This window comes from Phoca vitulina, unplaced genomic scaffold (assembly GCF_004348235.1).
Source record: "Phoca vitulina isolate PV1807 unplaced genomic scaffold, GSC_HSeal_1.0 scaffold1, whole genome shotgun sequence".
Classification (NCBI taxonomy): domain Eukaryota; kingdom Metazoa; phylum Chordata; class Mammalia; order Carnivora; family Phocidae; genus Phoca; species Phoca vitulina.
Genome location: NW_022589704.1, coordinates 59,271,339 through 59,294,063, shown reverse-complemented (window position 1 = coordinate 59,294,063; position 22,725 = coordinate 59,271,339).

Sequence of the window (22,725 nt, the reverse complement as noted above, 5' to 3'; positions counted from 1 at the left end):
CTCTTTGGGTGGTATTCTCTCCCCTTCCCTCAGGAGGACTTGGCCTGGGACGCTTCCAGGCGGCCCCTCCACAGCAGATGTGAAGAGACTGGGGAATGTGAATAGATCTCTCAGGCTGAACTTTAGGGCTGTTCACCCTGACTCAAAGAACCTGAAGCACAGTAGGGGACTGAGCTAGGAAGAGACACCAGCCTAGCCAAGGGGAAAAAAAAGTACACAAAAGCTTGTTAATATGTAAAAAAATCTTTCACAGATGTGAACACTATCATTCTTTCTTCTTCAGTATTATTATATGGGTGACAGCCTTAACGTATACAAGACACCTTCGGACAAAGGCCTCAGGTAGGAGTCCAGAGCTCAGCTATGGTCTTCTACACTTTATTCTACCACTAACTCCCTGTGTGACAATTCAGTTCATCTGTCTGGACGTCACATTGCTCACGGCTGGATATCTACCTGTGCTAGCAGCAACACTTCTACAGCTCAGCAAATTACTCCTTATATAAGATGTCAATAGTCAATAGCCTTCAATAGCCTTCAAATACCATGTATGGGAAACTAATTACAATTATTGGCAAGGATGGTAGGGGGCTATTTCTAAGTGCCTTGAATCCACATGGTTGTCCGTTCTTTTATTTTGTGGAGATGTGGTCAAAATAAAAGACAAATTGGGAAGAAATTATAGCCTCCTCGTAGCCTCCGTATATTAAATGGATCCTCTTTGGCTTAGCGAGATAGAGAATTCATTTTTCTAACTCATTTGAGAATTTCTGTTGTGCTCTCTTTCTCTCTCTTCTCCTTCCCCCAGACTCAATGACTTCTGGGGGTGAAGTGGGGGGTTTGACCAGGACACCTGGGAAAGGCCTGGGGGTGTAGCGGGGGCAGTCCTAATGCAGTCAGCTGCTGAAAGGGGTTTCAGCAAATAGCATGAGATGCCTATCCCAGAGACCTGCCCCTCCCAGGCCATTCCCTAGAAGTGGAATCCTGCCAGTTCTTCCCAGCTGGCTCCGAAATCCGATGCCTCGGTGATTGGTTTCACCATCTGACTCCAAAAGACTTGCACACTGGGGTAAAATGGATGGCTCTCAAGAGTGTGATAATCCACACTTCCTGATAGGGTTTCCAAACACCGCTCTTCCCGGGTCTTTTTCTTTCTTGGTTGTAGATCTTTCTCTCGTGTCTGAAAGCACCCATCAGTTTTTGTTACGATGAAGTGGATTTCGTACTTTTTCCCTTCACGTGCCTGCAGCGCCTCGTGCAGCGTTTTGTCTGTGTCACAAATCATGATGTCTCATAATTATTTGTGTAGTTCTTCATCTAACAAGGATCTCTCCTGAAGGGTGGGAGGTGTGCCTTGTTTATTCCCATACGTTCAGCAACTAACAGCACGTAGTTCTTAGCACGTAGTAGGTGTTAACCACATGTTATTTGAATGACTGCTTTGCATGAACTACATCAGGGCATTTTGGTGACTTTCCAGGAAAAGTGAGACCACCAAGAGTCAAAATATTTTTAAAACTGCATGGTTTCAAGGTATCAGTAGAGGAAATACTATGAGTTCAGAGACTGAGTTAACTTTTGGTGGTGGTGTAATAAGATTATTGGTTAAACCGGTTTTCTTTCTTACAAGATTCCATGTCTCCCAAGATAACATGAAGTAATCCTATGAGGCCTTAAGCATGCAGAAGGAAAAGGCCTGCATGCTCATTTATCCATCCAGAAGTATTTGCCAAAGGAACAAATAAATGAAAAATGAATCTTTTAATAAACAGAAGATACATAAATTCCCTTTAACTTTCTTTGAACTCCATTATTAAAAGAAATATCCTACCTTCAAAGGCAATAATATATATAAACATGGTATGGTGTGTGGCACATAAATGTTAGCTATTTTGATTATTTTAATGTAGATAATGAAGTGGCATGCTTCCTCAATCAGGGCAAATCACGGTTAATGCCAAGAACTCCCCTACCCTTTTGTTAAATTAAAAGCAAATAAAAAGAATAATAAAAGCAAATACAAAATAACTTTTGAAAAATTCTCTAGTTAAACACAGAAAATAATTTCTTGTATCTGGAGCCCATTTTGTTTTGTAGTCTTCATTCTTTAGGAACGCCTTCACACAGCAAGGCAAGAAATAGTACCTTCAATTTATAGATGAAAAAATTGATGGTTTAGCAGAATTTGGCTCAATGTTAGGTCCCAGTCTCTTCACAGACCTAATCCTGAGTTGGTGCTCCATTAGTTCTTCCTTTTACTTCTGCCTCATTCCCTTTGCTTTGCATGGAGCTCAATGAGGACAATTCTACAACTGAGATATTGGGCCCCAGAGTCTCCTAGAAGATGGGGCTGGATTAAGGGACTGAGAGGAGAAATGGGAAATGGCATGCATTTCATTACTCACTGCTGTCTTCAAAACTCCTGAGGTGACAGCTAGTCAGGGAACTAGAGAGGGTCTGATGTTTCTGACGTTTTCAATAACCCTGGTGAGGGAGGCTTTCTTATAGGCCAGACAGTCCCCTCACCCTTAGCTCAAGTAGTGAAGACAGGGTTCCATGATCCACGCTAGTTTTCCTTCTCCTTCCAAGCCTAGATTGGGTATAGGGTGGGCCTCCCTGCCTCCACTCCCACTCTAGAGAGGCACAGCTTTTAGGTAGTTTCTGGCCTCACATTATTTTGGTGTCCCCAGATATGGACACACGAGCCATGCCCATTTGAAGGGTTGTTTTGCTATTTAGGACAGGAAGACAGACAGGAAATGACAAACCTTACCAGGTGCACAGAGCCACCATCTCCAGAGCAAGACTAGAACTGGAGTAAGGCAAATGAGGACAAGTCACACAAGCACAGGGTCTGATCCCATCTTTATTTAAAATTTTGGTATTTCGGGGCACCTGGGTGGTTCAGTCGTTAAGCGTCTGCCTTCGGCTCAGGTCATGATCCCAGGGTCCTGGGATCAAGCCCCCCGTTGGGCTCCCTGATCAGCAGGAAGCCTGCTTCTCCCTCTCCCACTCCCCTGCTTGTGTTCTCTCTCTTGCTGTCTCTCTCTCTGTCAAATAAATAAAATCTTTAAAATAAAATAAAATGTTGATATTTTGTGTTTGTTTTTTTTTTTTTACTTTTCAGCATTAAGATATTAATTATCTTGATTCCTGACTTCTTTGGCGACCCCTTCCATTTTGACGGAGCCAATGGTATTTTAATGACCAGTACTGTCAGATTAGTTAGCTGTTGAATTTGTTTTTGTGATGGTCTCAGAACCTGTCAAAACCCTGGCATGTCTGCGTCACAGCTCACTATCTGTTCTGACGTAACATAGATCAGCAGCTGTGCCCGGCACAGAGCAAGGACTCAACAAAGAAGTCTAGATGCCCTTTCTTCCACCTGAGCACGGAAACGTCTCAAAGCTTGAGGGGTTCTTCTCCACCATAATGAATATGTTTAAAGTGAATGTGGTAGGTGGGCGGGTGATGATCTATTCTCCCCTGAAGTGGAAGGGTTGTTTTTTCTTCTGATGGAAGGAAGCTGTGTGCTTCCCCCTTTGGGCTCCCTCAGCACTTTGTCTCTCCTGGGTTATAGCTCTTACTCTGCTCGCGTTCACGGGTCCGTCTTCCCAGACTGTGAGTTTCTCTATGCAAGGACGCTGTCTTACGTGTCTCCCTAGCACCGTGCGCAGTGCCTGGCCCCGGACCTGCTCAGTAAGTGTTCATGGAGTGAAGGTAGAAATTAGGCAGTGTTTCTGACTCGTGCAAAATGCTTTTGTTGGCATGAACTTTTCGTATCAGAAATTCTTTAATAAACCAGAACCAAGTGCTTTCTGCGAACCCTACCTAGCTCTTGCTTCCAGTGCTTCCATTTGTGAGAGCTTAATGTATGTCAGGTCTAGTCATTTAGGGAAGTCTTTAGTAACTGGCCAGAAAGCCTGTCACTTGCAACATTATGTTGGTGACTGAAAGTCTTCTTGAATTATTCAGGACCTTTTGGTTTGTAAGCAACAGACACCAACTCAAATTAGCTCAAGTGAAAATGAGAATTAACTCAAATAACAGAGAAACCCAGGGATGAATATCTGCTCTAGAGGCTGAAATGATGTCATCGGGACCCCATCTCTCACCACCGGTGAAGTCGGTTTCCAGCACCCTGAGGCTCACATGCAACCCGCTTCCAGCTCCCAGTGAGGATGAGGTCCTTCATGAAACTCCACCAGAGGGGCGCCTGGGGGGCTCAGTCGGTTAAGCATCTGCCTTCGGCTCAGGTCAGGATCCCAAGGTCCTGGGATGGAGCCCCGTATCCTGCTTCTTGCTCAGGGAGGGAGTCTGCTTCTCTCTCTCCCTCTGCCCCTCCCCCTGCTTGTGCTCTCTCTCTCTCTCTCTCTCTCAAAGAAATAAAATAAAATCTTTAAAAACAAACAACACCACCAGAAAAGTCCTGGCAAAGACTGCCTGGTCAGGCTTTGATCACTTGTGAACTTGTGAACCCCTCACTGGGGCCAGAGTGGCTGGGCCACCTCAGACACGCCTGGGTCACATTCTCACACCTCTGATGGCGGAGGGGCTGGGAGGGTCAGTTCACCTGAGCCTCGCGGCCTAGTGCCCTCACAGGAAGGGGAGGCTCCAACACAGACGAATGGGGGTGGTTCTGGGCAGGGAGAAACAGCCAGTGCTCACTACACTTGTAACATTGGATTTACTCATTTTCCATTTAATTCTCATTTTTGCATTCAGTCTTACCAACTTCTCTTAAGTTCCAAGTTAGGTTATTATTGGAGCGGTTTTATGGTTTGATCTTCACCTCTTTTTTTCCTCCTTTGGGCAATTTTTTTAAAGCCTTTCTTGAGGGAGCCTGTTTTCTTGTGTCTACCCCTCTACCTGTGGCCTGCTTTTCTTTATTTACCAGTTTCTCTCTGGTCATGACCTGAGTTGAAGGCAGACGCTTAACCGACTGAGCCACCCAGGCACCCCAGGAACCGTGTTTTAACTCTATTCCTAGTTTCAGGAACACAGTGGGCCTTTGATAAATGTTTAGAGAATGACGCATGCCTTCCCCTCAGAGTCCCCTCAGCTCTGCTGCAGGTCACTGCTGTGCGCAGTGCACACATCTATTAGAGCACCATTGCTCTTCGTTTGTGTGTCTTATTTCCCTTACCGCATTGTACACTTCCTCGTGGTAACTATGTCTTTATGAATTACTGGTATCTGTCACTTTGTCCAATGGTATATGAAGTATGTGCTAAGTAAGTGTAAAAAACATTTTAAATAAACAAAGATCTCTTTAATGCAAATGTGTCAAAGTGGCAGATTATTATATACCCTTTTGTTTGTATCTGCTGGAGTGCTTGCTTGTTGAATATGAACTAAGCCATGTGACTTTTGTCGACACTTGGTTTGGATGTTCCTAAAATGTCCCTAGGTACCAGACTGTTAAGTAGCATGGCCAGACTCCTCTTACTCTTGATATGAGCATGAGAACAGACTCTGAGGGACAATGAGTAGGATCTGGGCAGTCTGTGTACCACACAGCCATCATCATTTATGTCCTGAGGTATGCCTTGCAGAGGGGACCCACGTCTTTGAACCGAGCTGGGGTCTTCAGATCTCAGACTGGTGGTGGAGGTGTATGGGGCTGGAGTTTGTGTCCAAAAGTGACTGTAGGGGTAAAGCCGGGCGTCAAGCCCACACTAGTCAGTGGAGAGCAAGAACTGGATTTCAAGCAGAGAATCTCGAAGGGAGAGGAAGCTAGGGAGACTCCTGAAGGAAGGTACTGGAAAGACTCCCAGAGGCAACAGGATGCAGCAAGGACCTCGTCACCGTGAACCTGCAGCCGAGTCTGTGGGTGGAAAGGGATTGTTTGGGGTAATGAGTGAGCTCTGAAAGGGATAGGAAGGAGTTGGTCTGTTGGCTATACACAGTAGCAAGCTGGAGGGCCATCACAAACACGCCATGTGTGTCAGAGGACAACGTGTAGACAAGTGCACCCTGGGCCTGTCTCCCCCAGGCCTCCTTTGGGGCCTGAAGCAATGGCAGTCATGTGGGAAGACAGGCTACAGGATGGGGTGGTTGTTCTTCTCTAACTCTCTTCTCTAAGCAGCCCAGATTTGGACAGCAGAAGCTCCTCCTCATCAAAGAATGAGGCAGAATCAGCTTAAATAAATATGATTAATAATGTGCCAGGAGCAGTCCTGACAAAGGAGTTTAGACCTGACCCTGTTCTCCAGCCAGTGATTCACACTAGCTGAATGGCAGTGGATGCCTACGCTGGATACATGAGGGGAGGTTGGGACGAAACTCCAAGCGGAAAGCTCGCTTCTACTTTTTTTGTTTTTAACTGAGGTAAAATTGGTATACAACATTATATTAGTTTCAAATGTATGACATAATAAGTTGATATTTGTATACACTACGGAGTGGTCATACCGATTGAATTTAGGGGGATAAAGTATGGAGAAAACAGACTTGATCCACTTTCCTCTTGGAAGGAGACACTTTCTTTCCTAGCCAGCTTACGTCAGAGTAGAAGATGGGGATTTGATAAAACAATGTCTTTATTTCCTATGTATATTTCTTTGTTCCAAAAAGAGCTCTGATGTGTTTTCATGTTGGGTTCAAAGAAGAGATTGTCCTGGAAAATCACAGCTCCTTTGGAAGGGCAACCAGGACATGAAAACCCTTCTGCTAAATCTTCACCCTGATAAGCTGAGGACTGAATTTCCTGGCTCAGGTGGTTTCTAATTAAAGCAATTTATATTCAAGGAATGTACGCACATGCAGGCTCACACAAAATCAATGAAATCAAGAGAAGAAACAGGAAAAAAAAAAAAAAGAATGTAACCAAAGAAGCACTTATGTGGAAGGGCAAAAAGAAATTTTTTTGTGTTTACTTTCTGTTGAAAATATTTGTATACATGGCCTCATTTCAGCCAAAATTCTAAATGTGTTGCACACTGTTTCCTATTCTCCCCGTCCCGGGCTGCCCTCCCCCTACACAATTAGGCTGAGTTTTGTCCTAGATTACGCATGATTCCTTATTTTTCTTACGCTTAAACAAGGACCCAGTTTGGGTGCTGAGCAGGACACATGGAATAATTTGCTGCCACTCAATGAGAATGAGGGATTAATGAGAGTGTCCCCTTAAACAAGCCGCACAGTTTTGTCATCTCCATGAAGCTTGCTGGCATATAAATATAACCCCACATTCTTTTATGAAACACATAAATGCAATAAAATAGTTGCTTTGGTTCTTTCTGGAGGCAGAAGGAGAAAAATGTCAAACTCTCATTGTTCAGTGTTTCTAACAGACCCCTTTTGTATAACTGCTATGACTTTTCCAGCACAAAGTTCCAAACGGCAGATAATAGCTTAAAAGGCTATCTGAACCCATTCTGTTATGTAGATGAAAGGAAGTCTTTAAAATTAATCTATGGCATCTCTGAATAAAAAAGAAGGGCACTCATCCAACTCATTTCCTTGGGCCAGAGCAGTGAGCAAGCAGAAGAAAAATGCCAAAATTCTGCTGCTCAAAATCCAGAGTTTAACATGGCACAGGCATAGCCGATTAGCAACCAGATTTCTGCTTCTGACCTGTCACTGTTCGGAAATATGAAACAGTGTGTTATTATTCAATCTTATCACTAAATTCGAAGTTAAGGTAAGGCATCTGACTCAGGCGTATCGAGTGTAGCATAAAGGTTAAGAACCTGTTACATTGCTGTTTTATAACAAAGTATTTTGTGAGAGCTATATATTTAAAAGGAGATAAAATAATCCTTCTTTAAAAATTGAAAGACTGGGGGTGGCTGGGTAGCTCAGTCGTTAAGCGTCTGCCTTCGGCTCAGGTCATGATCCCAGGGTCCTGGAATCGAGCCCCGCATCAGGGAGCCTGCTCCTCCCTCTCCCACTCCCCCTGCTTGTGCTCTCTCTCTCTCCCCCTCTCTCTGTCAAATAAATAAATAAAATCTTTAAAAAAAAAACTGGAAGACTGTCTACTAGAAGACTGTCTAAGCCAAGGGAAGCAACATTATGTTGGTCACATTGGCACAAACAGCTTGGGAACTACGTTCGCCATGTCATCCTGGAGAATCAATTGTATTAATAAAATTGTATCACTGAATTTATTTCTATCGCAGCAAGTACTGCAGTAAGGAATCAAATGCAAATATCGGCCAAATATGAGATTGAAAGAAATGTTGAGTTAATAACCTCAGTTAAAATGGCATCTGCCACCGGGGGCATTCAGGTAAAAAGACTTGGAAGTATTCAGTTATCAGAACAAATAAGCATTTAGGGGGATTAGTTATAAAATGATTGTGTTGATCAAGACTGTTCCTCTATGCAAGCAATAAATGGAAATATAATAAAAATACAGATTCCATTCACAATAAGACATAGACACACACAGAACGTAAACTATATAGGAATAGAAATACGCTAGACTTATCCATAGAAAAACCCAGTTTCCTTTTTGAGACCTGTAAGAGAGGATTTGAATCCATGAAGAGAAAATAAAACATGTTCTATTTTTCTACCAGTATAGACATAATACCCTTTAATAAGTCAATCCCCTCCAATTAAGCTTTGATTTTTAACAAATTTGTAATGAGACTGCCAAAGGGATTTTAGGGAGAACTTCACAGAAATGTTCTAATGTTCATCTAAAAAAAAAAAAAATCCATGTAAGAGTATCTAGGAAAATCCTGAAAACGAATTAAAAAATTATTTCAGGGGCGCCTGGGTGGTTCAGGTGGTTAAGTGTCTGACTCTTGATCCAAATCCCTAGGATAATGATGTAGGACTTGCCCAGGCTTAAAAATGTATCATAAAGCAAGGCACACTTAAAAGCAAGTTTTACTTTTGGTTGTATTTTCTTTGTATATTATAATCATTTATTTAACTTGTTGCAGTTTGAAGTAAAAAATTTCCAAAATGTATGCTCAACAATAATCATTAAAATGTTTGCAGCATACAAAACTGTGTCACGTGACTATTTCACTGCAATGAGCAGACCTAAGAGCTTAACCAGAATTTATTTTGAATCACAGATTTAGTTTTTTTGAAATTACTACATTTAGAAATGTATTTTTCTATAGTAAATACACTTACTGAAACTGGACAGCTAGAAGAAGTATATGTTCACATGCTTGTGATCCAACTGTTGTGTGCTGTCTAAAGTATTCTTCAGCTAAGAATGGCCAAGTCATTTGTGTTAATTTTTTCAACACCAGATCTGCCACTTATCATTGTATCTGCAGGGATGTGGAAGTCTAAGATCCAAGAACGATTTCTCAATATTGTGTTAGTGTGAAAAGAAACCACCAGGATACCGCCATTTCCTGGTTTTGAAGAAGGGCTTCTTCTATTTCCATTTTCCAAATTCCCTTGATGTATCACATCTGTGCCCTTAGGTAAAAGAAATATCACTAGGCCTGATTTAGCCAAATGGCTTTTTTAGGAATGAAAAGCATTTTTTGGAATTGCCCAATATTGACCTGTTTAAAAGGTACATTCCCTTTCTACATTAGAAGAGGTATCTCCCACTACAGTCAGTCATTTGAGTACTGTTTTTATTCTCTGCATGAGAATGTTTTGACTAGGTTATCAGTGGCAACATTTAAATAATTCATCTTGTAGTTAGTTTCACAGTTCTTTGTGAGAATAAAAGTTAAAATAAAACATAATAGCAATAAAAAATGTATCATAAAGTTATTTTGATCAAAGCAGTATGGCACTATCATAGGAATAGATGACTAAGACAGGAATAAATAACATATTTGGTCATTCCACCAATTGAATAGACATGCTCAGGAGTGAACAGGTATAGTTGGGGTTTTCCTCCCCAAAGATGCTTCTCACCTCCCAGGCAAGTAGATTTCTACTGGGTACTTTTTTTTTTTTTTCAGTTTATCAACTATGCTGTGGACCCTGAGGGTAAAAATAATATCATATTTCTCATTTTCATGCCTGCACAGTACGTAGAGGTATTCCATGTTTGATGAGTATATAAGGGGCTATATGAATACATGTGCATTGGAAAGAAAACTTTGAATAATGTTAGGAAGATCCACCAGCTTTAAATCTCTGCTTGAGAGTTACTGACAAAATTCCTTTTTAATAGCTGACATTAGAATGAGATTTTCTGTTTAACAAACCAAACTGCAGCTAATGCCTTAGGTGTTTTCCAAATTAATTTATAGGCTGCTGTTCATGAAAAAAATTCTTATTAGCCCAAGTGATGACTCAAATTATTTTTTTAATGTAACATTACTTAAATATAAGTACACACAAAACTAGGTTTATGAACGTTAGGTAAGCATAATACCAAAATGCATTTATCAATTAAACATCCATACTTACAAAACCAGTAAAATCCAAATGAGCAATAGATGGTATTTTATGGAAACTAAATTGCTGATGTTGGGTTTAATAATGGAAAGATGTGTTTAGTTGTTTTACATTTCACTAGTTGACTTGATTCTTTTGATCTTGAAAATGAAGGACCATTATATGAGGCTTTGTTATTGTCACTGCTGTTATTTTTAGTTTTTACAGTTTTTGAATTTTTATCCATTGATCCATGATATTGGTTGTCCAATGAATTTAGTACATTGCCTTGTATACAATTCGTGTACAGTGTTGTATACAACACTGAAGTTTGGCACCAAGTCTCCTGGAAGCACAAATGCAGGTGTGAACTCAGGACAGGTTTGGTCACAGGTCGTCATTCCCATGGTTCGGAACGCTCTTGTATTACTTTTCTTAGACCATAATCTAAAAGAAAACGAATTAAAAAATTATTTCAGGGGCGCCTGGGTGGTTCAGGTGGTTAAGTGTCTGACTCTTGATTTCAGCTCAGGTCATGGTCTCAGGATTATGAGATGGAGCCCCCGAGGCTGGCTCCGCACTCAGTGCGGAGTCTGCCCGAGGTTCTCTCCCTCTCCCTCTGCCTCTCCTCCCGCTCGCACTCTCTTTCCCTCTTTTGCTTTAAAATAAATAAATAAATCTTAAAAAATAATTCTTTTAGAACTTACGAATCTTAGTTTGAGAAACATCACCCTAGCTTATTTCAAGTAGTAATTGATTTTTTTTTTTTAAATCCCAGAACAACAGAAGAGATGGGGCAGCATTTTGTGATTGTTGTAAACAGATTTTGTGACCATTGATCCATATTTTCAACACCCCTCTCTGGCACGAACCAATCGATCCTCCTTTGGACACAGGCACTGCTACCCCTCCTCCGCAGAACAAGAAATTGAGGCAGCGACAGCACTTGGGAGCACAGAGAAAACTATGGTGAAATTTAGATTAGGGGTCAAAGTTGTTTATATCTCATTGAGAGGGAAAGTGAGTGGTAATCACACAAATCGCTTAGCCTTTGGCTTGCTCTGACAATCACTTAGACCTGACATTTTTTCTTCTCTGGCTACCCAGGACTCCTTGGTATCTCAGACCACAATGCACGGAGCCTGGTCCAGCACTTGTGCTAAGTACACGCTCCCTGTACCTTAGGCCCCGTGTGTCCTATTCAGCTACAAAGGACTCAATGAAAGCTAATAGCTTGTCTGAGACCATGAGGGCCGGCAGTCAGCCTGAAAGGTGCTATCCACTTCTAATCATAGACCTGTGCGGCGTGAATGCTTACCGTGGGGAGCGACTGTTGTTTCCCAAGTACAGTTGTCCCTTCTTGAGCAGCTGTCCGGTGCTCGGCTCGGCAGCCTGGGAGCCTTCCGGGTAAACAGTACCTCGGGTTACGTGGCCTCCCCGCGGCGTGTGCAGACACAACCCTCAGGTATTTGGGCATGCGCTTGCCTTAGTCATAGTGAGACTACAGAGAATGTTCCTTCAAATCAGACCAAGTCATAACCGCTTCCCCAAATAGCAGGGGAACATTGCCTCGCCATAGTTACTTAGTGTAACCAAAAGAAATCACCAGAGAACACAGAATTCCAGAGATTCCAAGTAGATTCCTAATGAATGTTAAATAAGATACTGTTTAGTATTAAATAGAGCTTTCCTATGCTTGCAACCTTCCTGCAACTCAGCAGAACAGCACTGGGAACTAACTTCAGTTCCATAGTTTTTGTTATTAACTCTAGTAAGAGCTGGAGTCCTATTTATAAATGACCAGGTTTGACTTAGTTGCCTGTTGGGAGTAACCTGCTCAAGCTAGTCACAGTAAGCCAGCTTGCCCTCTTCCATACTTACATTATTATTATTTTCAGCGTCCCCAAAGTAGGGCTTAATACATTATTAAGAGGGAGTTTGACCTATGATCTTTAACAAGGAGCTCCTTAAATCATGCAAGGTTCGAAAGCCAAATATTTATAAACATGTTCCTACACGCATAAAAGGGAGGATGTAAACCCCACTGTTAACAATGATTATCTCAGGGGAGTGGCATTGGACGGGGTGGAAAATGTCACTTTCTGTTTTATGCACTTCTATTGTCTAGGTTGCTTTCATAGTGAGCATGTGAGTCATATTTTAACTTTTTAAAAACATTGTTTTTATTTAGAATAATTTCATTCCCTTATAAACATGAAACTGGATTCACACTCAGCCCAGAGCAAGTATGACAGAAGGCACATTAGAATAAGTTGATTTGAACTGATTGACTTCAGGAGGAACTTGTGGAGACAGAAAGACACAATCCGGGGTAGAGCCTCTTCTACAAGGCGGAGGGATGCTTTCTTTCAGTTTCTTCTCATCCAAACCCCTGGATTAGGAGTAGTATGGAGCCAGGAAGATCGCAAGCCCTTGGGTGGAACCTGGGTGGCAGTGGACAAGATCCAGCCTCTGTGGAATTCGATGCTGGGACACAGCCATGAAATCACCTCAGCCTCTGCCAAGTGTTTGCTCTACAACTTTAGCATTTCTGGGCAAATATAACTTCCATGGTTACGTTCCACTGCAAAGCCCTATGAATTCTAGCGTGTTGGTTTGTCGTTGAGAAAAAGAACATGCCACCTCTACTGATCTGGCTTGCTGGGGAAAATACTTGGTGAGATTAGGGAAACTCATAATCTAATCCGGATTCTGCCCTAACCCTTTATGAGTCTCAGTTTCCTCAACTCTGTACACATGAGGAGATTGAATGTTACATGATCCCTAAAGTCTCTTTTAGTACAAAAGCTTTATGACCTCTAAAGTGGTCCATAAAGCAAGTATTTTGAGTAGTGAGTACCAGACAGTTTCTTCTCATTTGTAAATGCCCAACTTTCTTAAACAGCCCAACTTTAATTAAACACAGCAACTCAGTCAGATATGTATATGTCCTATGTAGCCCGATATATGGTCAAAGAGAAGTCAGCCTACCCTTTGTTATAGGAATGGAAATGGAGAACCGAGAAAAGTGGTATGCTCCGGGGTTTCTCATGAAATACACACGGACTTGGAATTAGGATTTAGTCCTCCACGCTCCAACGTGGGGACGTAGCTGCCTTCACATCTCTCTTCCTCAGCAAGGTACCTTAGAAATGAGGACCATGTCACCCACTGTCCTTCAAGTGACGCCTTCGCCCAGAGGCAGAGCTGTGATATTTGGGTCAAGGCATTCCCACTCTGGGGGTGGGGTGGGGCTACTCTCATGTGGGTTCCTGAAGGCAGCTGGTGAGTCAGTCGTAGCCTTTCAGGCGTCTCCCCCAGGGAGGTCTTGGGCAGAGAGAGGCAGGGCGACTGCACGTGAAGTGCCTAAACTCTTGGCCACTGTAGATGTCATGCTCAACTTGGGTCACTTCTAATCCAGGGTGTGGTTCAATGACAAACCACCCTATTACATTACTATATTGTACAAAATAAGAGAGCAAAGAGTGACCTTTGGACATTATCTGAAAAGTGAATGCTAATTTGACCACTTCCTCTATGACATATGTCCCTATCTGTTTGTTTCTTCTCCCGCCTCTCTTTTTCTTCTATACCCTTTCTATTTCTTCCTTCTTATCTGACTCATGGCTTCCCATGGCACTTCTGGACGGCCATTACACAGTTGTTGGCAGCTCAGACCCAAAGATGCTACTGAGTTCTATTTGTCAACCATGAGGACTTCCATGTGTTTTCTAAATTTTGTCTTGAACACCTCTCCAGGATTAGGCAGCCCTTGACCCTCTGTAGCCTGTGTACAGACTCTTCCTCCTGTTTGACAGAGAGCTTTGACCAAAGTTCATTCCTACTTTTATGAATATAAGACATAATTGTGATTATAAAGCTTCCGTATCTTTGAAGACAAAAGTCACTCCTTAACTTTCTTCTCTCTAGACCAAAGAGACCCAATTCCTTGTAGCTCCACATAAGTCATGCTTTAATAATTTTAATCATTCTTGGAATCCTTGCCTGGAGATCTATATCTCTATATCTTTTTTGTTTTAAGGGGTTGCAAAAAGGACACTGTGTGCCAAATAAGATTTGGTTAAAAGAGAACAGAAAGTTTTTTTAAAACCTACTTCTTAAAAAAATCATGATTTTTATATAATACATCCCTTGACATATAGGTCAGTATTGTATTGTTTTTTTAAAACAGTGGTTTCACATAGGTAAATTATTCTTAGTTTTAAGTCATTTTTCTTTTTCTTTTTCTTTCTGTATATTTCCCTAACCTATTTTGGAATAGAGAGATTTTGTCCAGAAGTAAATTGCTTTTCATTCATTTGATTTTCGGGTTAGGCTTTTCGTTTGCAAGGAACAAAGCCCCTCTTGAGTTCTAAGGCCACGGGGCTTGTGAGATCACCTGTGGCCCACAGTGGAACCTGAGAGCCACCCGAATCTGCAGCGGCACAAAGCACAGCCGCGCTCTGATAGCTCACGTTCATCTGTGTATGTCCCTCTCTCTCCCTTTCTCTTTCACCTTTATTTCTTCATTCTCCTCTCTCCATGGACCATCTTGCTCTGCTCCCTCCTAGCTTTGGCTTGCATGTGCATGAGGCCACAATGGCCTTTCCTTTCCTTTCCCTACATCATAATTTGTCAACTTAAGTTACTGTTGCCAACTGGGTCACTCTGTTGTCCAGAGTAAACTCCCAAGAGCGAGGATCTGATAGGTCACTCCAGCCTCTGGACGGACTGTGACCCGAGGGCAAGCCAACATTTCCAGGTCAGGTGTTCGTCCGCATCCAATCACCTGTGCTGGGCATGCGAGGTTGTCACTCAGAGCACATGCAAGTTTGGAATGACTGATTTGGCGCTGTGATTAATAAACATCTCTGGGACATCTAAAGTGAATTGAATAGTTTTAATGGAATTATTTCCCCCATTTTTCTGAGAGTTAGTTTGAATTTCCATTGTCTTCCAGGATATTAACAATTTCACTAAAGTCATTAGCATATAAAAATTGAGGAAATACATTCTAACTATTTTGTCTACCTAATAAATAATGATATTGAATGAGATAGATTCTTTTTTTTTTTTTTTACAAAGATTTATTTATTTATTTGAGAGAGGGAGACAGAGTGAGCAAGCAGAGGGAGGGGCAGAGGGAGAGAGAATCTCAAGTAGACTCCCTGCAGAGTACAAGGCGGGGCTCCATCTCACGACCCTGAGATCATGACCTGAGTTGAAATCAAGAGTTGGACGTTTAACCAACTGAGCCAGCCAGGCGCCCCTTGACTGAGATAGATTTTAAGAATGAACCCCATTGGACTTACTTTCCTTTTTTTTTTTTTTTTTATTCTTCAGAACATCACAGGTAGACACTATCCCATTGACCACTACGGCCTTGTCATTTCAATATGAAAGCCATGACTCCAACTCATACCAAAATAAAGTCAAAAGATAACACTTTTTCTTGATTGGTAACTTTAAAAAGTCACATATTCTGGGAATTGGTTGGGGGTGGGAGTCACATATGCAGGCTCTGGAGCTGGCCTGCCTGGGATCAAATCGCTGCCTTCGACACTTTTTTTTTAAAGATTTTATTTATTTATTTGTCAGAGAGAGAGCGCACAAAGCGGGGAGAGTGGCAGGCAAAGGGAGAAGCAGACTCCCCACTGAGCAAGGAGCCCGATGTGGGGCTCGATCCCAGGACTCTGGGATCATGACCCGAGCCAAAGGCAGACACTTAACCGACTGAGCCACCCAGGCGCCCCTGGCTTCAACACTTCTGATCTGTGTAACTTGGGGGACTTCTGTGACCCTGCTGCTCCTCAGTTTCCTCATGAGTAAAATGGGACCACTAAGAATATTTCCGATACCCGTTATTGTGAAGATTAAATGAATGAGTCAATGTAAAATGTTTGCTGGGAGCTACCTATTGCTTGGTAAAAATCCCATAAGTGTTAGTTATTATTGTGATATTTAATTCCACAACCTTTGTTGAGTACCAGTTGTATAGCTTAAGCTAGTTTGAGGTGGGATTCTGTGATTTTTAAACCACGGTGGTCTTATTCCAGAAAATGCAGGTAGATCTCTAGACTGGTTTGTTATGCCAACCTCTTTACAGAATCGCATTGGCAATCTCCTGCCATCTTCCTATATGTTATCTTGCAAGGTTCCTGTTATGAGTATTTTCAACTGCCTGGGATCAAATTCAGAGCAAAGCACAATTTTTGTTGTCTTCCAGAATATTAGATACTTAATTTCCTTTATTCCAGTTAAGGTTTCTGTAATTTAATATGAAATATTTTTACAGAGCTAGTTCTCTGAATCTTGTAGTGACATTGCTCTTTACATTTTTTTCCTCTCTACTACTTCCGGGTATGGTGACTTAAAGCTGCGAGTATATTGGTGTGAGAGTCTATAGTGAATAGATGCACGAGGCACTCTTGAAATTCAAGTTCATGAACTGTGAAAAGCCTGATAAAGAAATATGGTATTGCTTGTTGTCATCTGAACTAAGCTGCAAAGGTTCTGCTCCAAGGTTCTGTCACACTACATACACTTATCTTGCTAAGTATACAGATCAGGTTCAATGCCTCTGAACAGGCAGCCTCTTCTAACCTAGTGGTAAACATTTTGATTAGTGAGAAGTGTTTTCACATCTGCTTATTTCAAGCTTAAGTGCTTTTCTCCTTCTCACAGAAAAATTGAGATAAGGCAAATATCATCATCTCCATTCATTTCCACTTGCAGTTTCAGCTGGTATGTAAATACGAGGCTCAGAGGACCAGAAAATGCCTTAAATTAGCACAGTATTATAACTGCATTGCCCAACGCTAGGGAGTGATGGGAAATTGGTATTCCTAATGGAGCTGTGGTGAATATTCATTTTTCCATCTGGAAACGAAGCATATGCTATTTAAGAGATTGAAAAGTGGTGTGACTTCAGCACTGTAACTACTAAACTTTACAATCTTGAGGGTCTAATTCACATAAAAAAAATGAATGTGTTGCTGTAAAAGTATACAGATGAGAAATAGAACTGAACTAGTTACTGAAGCTAATTAAGCCCGTTTTTCAGAGGTAACCTGGGGCACAACGATGTTAAGAAAAATTCATGGGTGGGGACTCAGGACCACACTTTGATCACTATTATGAGGGGCCATGGGAACTTGGAGACATTCTCTGCTCATTTCTCCACAGGATTCCAATTTCAACAAGAGTTGCCACAATCTCCCTAGAAATACGGAATACTGAGGAAATGGAAAGAAATTGAGTAACACGAAGACACACCTTATGCCTTAAATAAAATCCTGTAGTTAGAGCTTGGATTGAAAGCCTCCTGGGGATTGACAGCTCGTTCCTCTGTTAGAACTGCTCTCTGGAAATTAATGGGCTTGGCTTTGTATCTCCAACTGTTCTGCACAAATGAACCAAACTGGGAATCAGTTGGAGTCAGTGAAGCTTAACACAACTCCAGCTATTGTTTACATGGCTCCCATGAAACCCCTGTGCCAAACTGATTAGATTTACAGTTCATTCGATAAGCTTGTCTGCTCATGGCACATAAGGCAGTGAACCTTTTCACAAAATGAAACAGAGCTGGGGGTGTGGGGGTGGGGGGAGGCCGTTAATGAAGAGGGAGGCTGAGAGACATTGGTGGGGGATCTTCTAAGGTTTTAGACAGCCTCCCTTATGTAGGGATTCTTATGCTCAGTGTTGGAATGACACTTTGGGGTTTGCCCTCCTGCTCACCAGACACTCTGCAGTGCCATTTTAAAATATGTTGTGATAATGGATATATATATTATCCATATAAAAAGTGGGTCAGGGAGCACCATGTGGACCAGTGGAAACTATTACCCACTGCACAATGCCAGACAGAGCTGCTTCTTGTTCTTCCCCCATCCTCTGTGCTGGAGGCTGGGGGAAACTGTACAAAGCCTATCCTATTTGTACATGCCTTGGATCTATTATTGAGTGATTGAGAATTAGTCATGGAGCCATGAAATCATCACCCTCAAAACTCTATCTAGTTACCTTTAAGCAAGTATAACTGATCTCATTTCTCTAAGAGCATGACCTAATGGTTTTGCCAACCATGGCCTAGCACCGTGGACTTGCTCCCACCGTGCAGAGGAGGGGCCAGCTGCATAGAAGTTGATGACCACCCTCAGAGGAGTCCCAGATGGCAACTTTATGCTACATCTGTTTTGGCTAGCTATTGCTTCATCACAAACTATCCTAAAACTTCGTGGCTTAAAACAATAACCACTTTATTAATATCTTACAATTCTGTGGGTTTGGAAGCCAGGCAGGGATTGGCTGGGTGCTGCTTTTGCTCCACATAGTCTCAACAGGGATTACTTGGTGGTATTCAGCTGGTGTCTGGGCAGGTTTGTAGGGTCCAAGATAGCTTCACTCTCATACCTGGCACTTTGCCATGGACAGCTGAAGGCTGGGCTCAGTTGGATCTCTCCCTCTCCATGTGGTCTCATGGTTGCTCCCCTAAAGAAGTTGAACTTCTTACCTGGCAGCCCAGAGTCCAAGAATGAGTGTTCCAAGAGTCCCAGGAATTAGCTATAAGGCTCCTTATGCAACAGCTTGGAAAGTCCTAGAACGTCACATCTGCTAATTTTTATTAGTCAAGAAAATCCTTAAAGCCAGTTCAGATTCAAGGGTAAGGGAGTTAGACCCCACCTCTCAATGAGAGGAAAGTCAAAACATCCATGTCTATCTTGAGTCTTTCTCAAACACTTGTGACCTTAGAACTCTGAGAAAGAATTCAGTATTATAAGTCATTTTGCAAATCTCTTACCCAATGGTGGGAAAAAAATATGGAAGAAAACTCTCAAGAAATTCTTATGTATACACTGAGCATGCACTGAATAATAATATTTAGTAATATTTAATGAACTAAATTTAATTTAGTTTAATATATTTAGTATTTAATATATTAATATATATTATTTAGTTTATATAGTTAATATAAACTAAATAGCTTAGTAATATTTAGTTTATTTAGTAATTTAATAATACTTAGCATTTATTAATTTAATAATAGTAAACCCTCGTATGCCCTGAATGCTTAATATTTAGTAACAATTGAGAGATTCATTAAATGGAATATATGATTGAGAGTAATTGCACAGGTTCCAAATAGATAACTCTTGGCTGACAGTTTTACTATCCACCTTGAATAAATCCCAGAGAAAATGGATGTTTATATAAAAAAATTTAGTCTCTAAGTATTAAACTCTGGGACTCACACACTAGATGCCTTTTCCCACTGTTCACCTCATGCTTTGTCATTTTATTGCTATGACCATCCTCCCTCACCCACTAACTGTGTCTCCAGAATTCTATGTAAACTGTAGTTGTGATTCTGAACCATAACATATCATCCTTGCAGGTGCAAACAGAAGCCTATTTTCTCCAGTCTTTTGATTTTCATTGCAATAAAAAGTCACATCGGTAGTATTGCTTCAAGCTCATGAGCCTCAGCTGGGACTGCCATGTATACTCCATGCATGCTTTCTCCCAGAAATCTTTTCCTGAGAAGGTCTAGCTGGCATTGAGTTTCCTCCCAGTTAGGCATGTACAGCTGGAATAGGGAGAGGGCAGGGTGTAGACCGCCCCAGGGATACACTGTTGGGAGGATTGGGTGGTGGAGCTGTGGGGAGGTTAGGGAAGCATAGCACCTGCACCCTTCCCGTTTCATGACACCATGTCTTCTTATGTGGTGACGAAAGGATGAGGCACACTGATGCTGGCAGCACTGTGAGGACCTTGGGACAGCAGACCGAAGAGTGAAACAAATATATTTTCCAATTTAGGGGATCTAGCTCTCCAAGGACCCTGCTTTCTTTGTTCAAAGATCTTCTGGGTTTTCAGCCTTCATGCCCCCCTTTTCAATCTCCCCACCTCCTCTCCACTCTCCCTCTAGCCTCCCCAAAACCCTAAGAATTTCCACTCCAGATTATGCAGTTCACTTTCACTTTTTCCTCCCGGTCTTTGAACTGTTGGCGGGATTAGAGCATCGGAGACCTTGAATCCAGAATAGTGCCTTGTTAACTGGCTGACTTGATGCGGGAGGGTTTTGTTTGTTTGTTTGTTTTCCATGAGAATTACTGATCTTTAGAGGAATCTGGGTAGGGAGGATGTGCCCTTTGTATAAAGTATACTGTTGGGTATGCTCCATTTTAAGCATGTAGTACAAGGGTGACACATTTTCTTTAAAACAAAACAAAATAAAAAAAACACACACACAAAAAACCCTCCAACTTTAAAGAAGCCTACTGGCATAAAAGTGAAAACCTTAGCTACCACAGTCAGTCATTTTTCAGTAGCTTCCATGTTCCAGGCCTAGGTATTCGTACCAGAGATACAAAAATGAATAAAGCTCAGACTCCACTTTGAAGGAACTAAGTTTAGTAGCAGACAGTTCTGTAAGCAGATGAATTGCAGTATCACTCAATATGAAGTGGGAGAGAGGTGTATGCAGAGTGTTGATGGAGTCTGAGAAGGGGGTGCCTGGGCAGATGGTCAGGGTGTCTATTCAATGCTACTCTCCTCTTTGAATATTAATTGTAAGTGGTTAATGGCTAGACTATATATATATATTCTAGGATATATATATATATATATATATATATTTCCTATATATCCTTTTAATTAACACTTGCAAAGATTTCAACTTTGGAATATATATATTTTAAAAATACACATAACACTAAAACTGTTTTTCCTCCATTTGAATTATTTAAAAAATACAGATTAAGGTTATTTATAACCACTATAGACATTGCTAGATGACTGTAGTCAGCACATAAAGTCTCAGAGAAATAAATGTATTTTGGTTATTTACAGAATGTAAATTAGGAAATTCTAATAGCCCTTCAAAATCAAAGAGCTGACTGTCTCCCATACTCTCTTACCTTCTTTTCAACCAATGTGGCATTTACCCAAACTTTTCTGTAACCAATAGCAACTGGGGGTGGGTTGGCTACTCGGGGAAAGTAAACTTCTGGAGCACTGGGGTGGAGACTCTATTTGCTAGTAGGGTCCAAGGCTGGAAAATTTCACCCTGGTTCACTGGACTGGGCAGGGCAGGAATCCCCCTGGTTAGCCTTTTGACGCTTTCCACCCTTCTGTATGCAGGAAGAACATGCAGATGTGTTTATGTCTGAACACCCCAACCTAACTGATACAATGCTCCTGGTAGTGTTTTCCCGCCAGAGGACCCCTTTGATCAAGCTCACTCTTGGTGTACTGATACAGTGCCTGGTTTGGGAGGCAGGAAATTTGGTCTTTGTGGGCCAAAGCTGAAGAAGGCTATGAAGGCGTGGTCTTGGTTACCAAATCAGAAGTTGGTATATCCTGAGTCTTAATTTGGTCAGAGACCCTGACATTCTCTCTTGCAAAAAGTCCCCGCTTTGATGTCTCTGGATACAAAAATCGGGCAATGGCTTTTGCCTTTGGAAATGCACTGATTTTCCATGACTTTTGAAAATGAAATGTGATATAAGTGTCAGTGAGCCCATTTTCCTCCTTTTTCACCAGGAATGCCCAGAAATATGTTGAATAATGCAGAACTGTTCAACCCCTCACTTTTAATCACGTGATCTGGGACAGCAAAGCCATTGTTACAGGAACATTCTCAGCTATTAGGTGCTCCAAATTTCTGCATTCTTTTCCTGCTTTCTTTGTTATTTGTTCTATATAGTGGTATGTTCACAGGGCAGAATTTATTACCTTGCCTTCAAATGTCTTGTTAAAGACTGAGTACTTAATTATTTGTAGGCAAATGGCTTGCTTTCCACATTCAAAATTTTTGAAGAAATTTTGAAGTTTAGGGTCTGATTTCCCAATTAATTTGCATGTCCTCCTAACCACTCTGCCAATTTATATTCAGTGGTATAAGCTGCTTTAATATTAGCAGCAAGATGTATTCGATAAGCTAAAGCTTCAAACAGTAACAATGATTTGTAAATCAGTCATGGTTTTGGATAATCCTTAGCACTAACTCTCCCGCTGGTTGAACAGATTGTGAAAAGAGGAAGATAAGAATGTGTTTGGGAATGTCCTTCAGCTTTCATCTTATTCTCCCACCAGGCCTCCTAGCTGGCTAGTCCTCTGAGCTGTTTTTCCCTTTCCAGCTTATGGTGCCCAGTTTGGGGCCCATTGTTGCTTCTGCAAACACTGCAGAAGAAGCGAGTGATCTAGAGCCAGTGTGAAGCATGAACTTGCTTCCATCCAAACGTCAAGCACTGAGAAACTGGGACGATAGGGACTATTTGCCAAGCTCTAACGGGAAGGAATTCTTTATCCTGCCCATTTACATGAAGTGAACGTGGGGTACAGGTGACCTCATTTACATGTTCTCTCTCCCTGTGTTTAATGCCCATTACCTGAACCTACTCTTGTTTT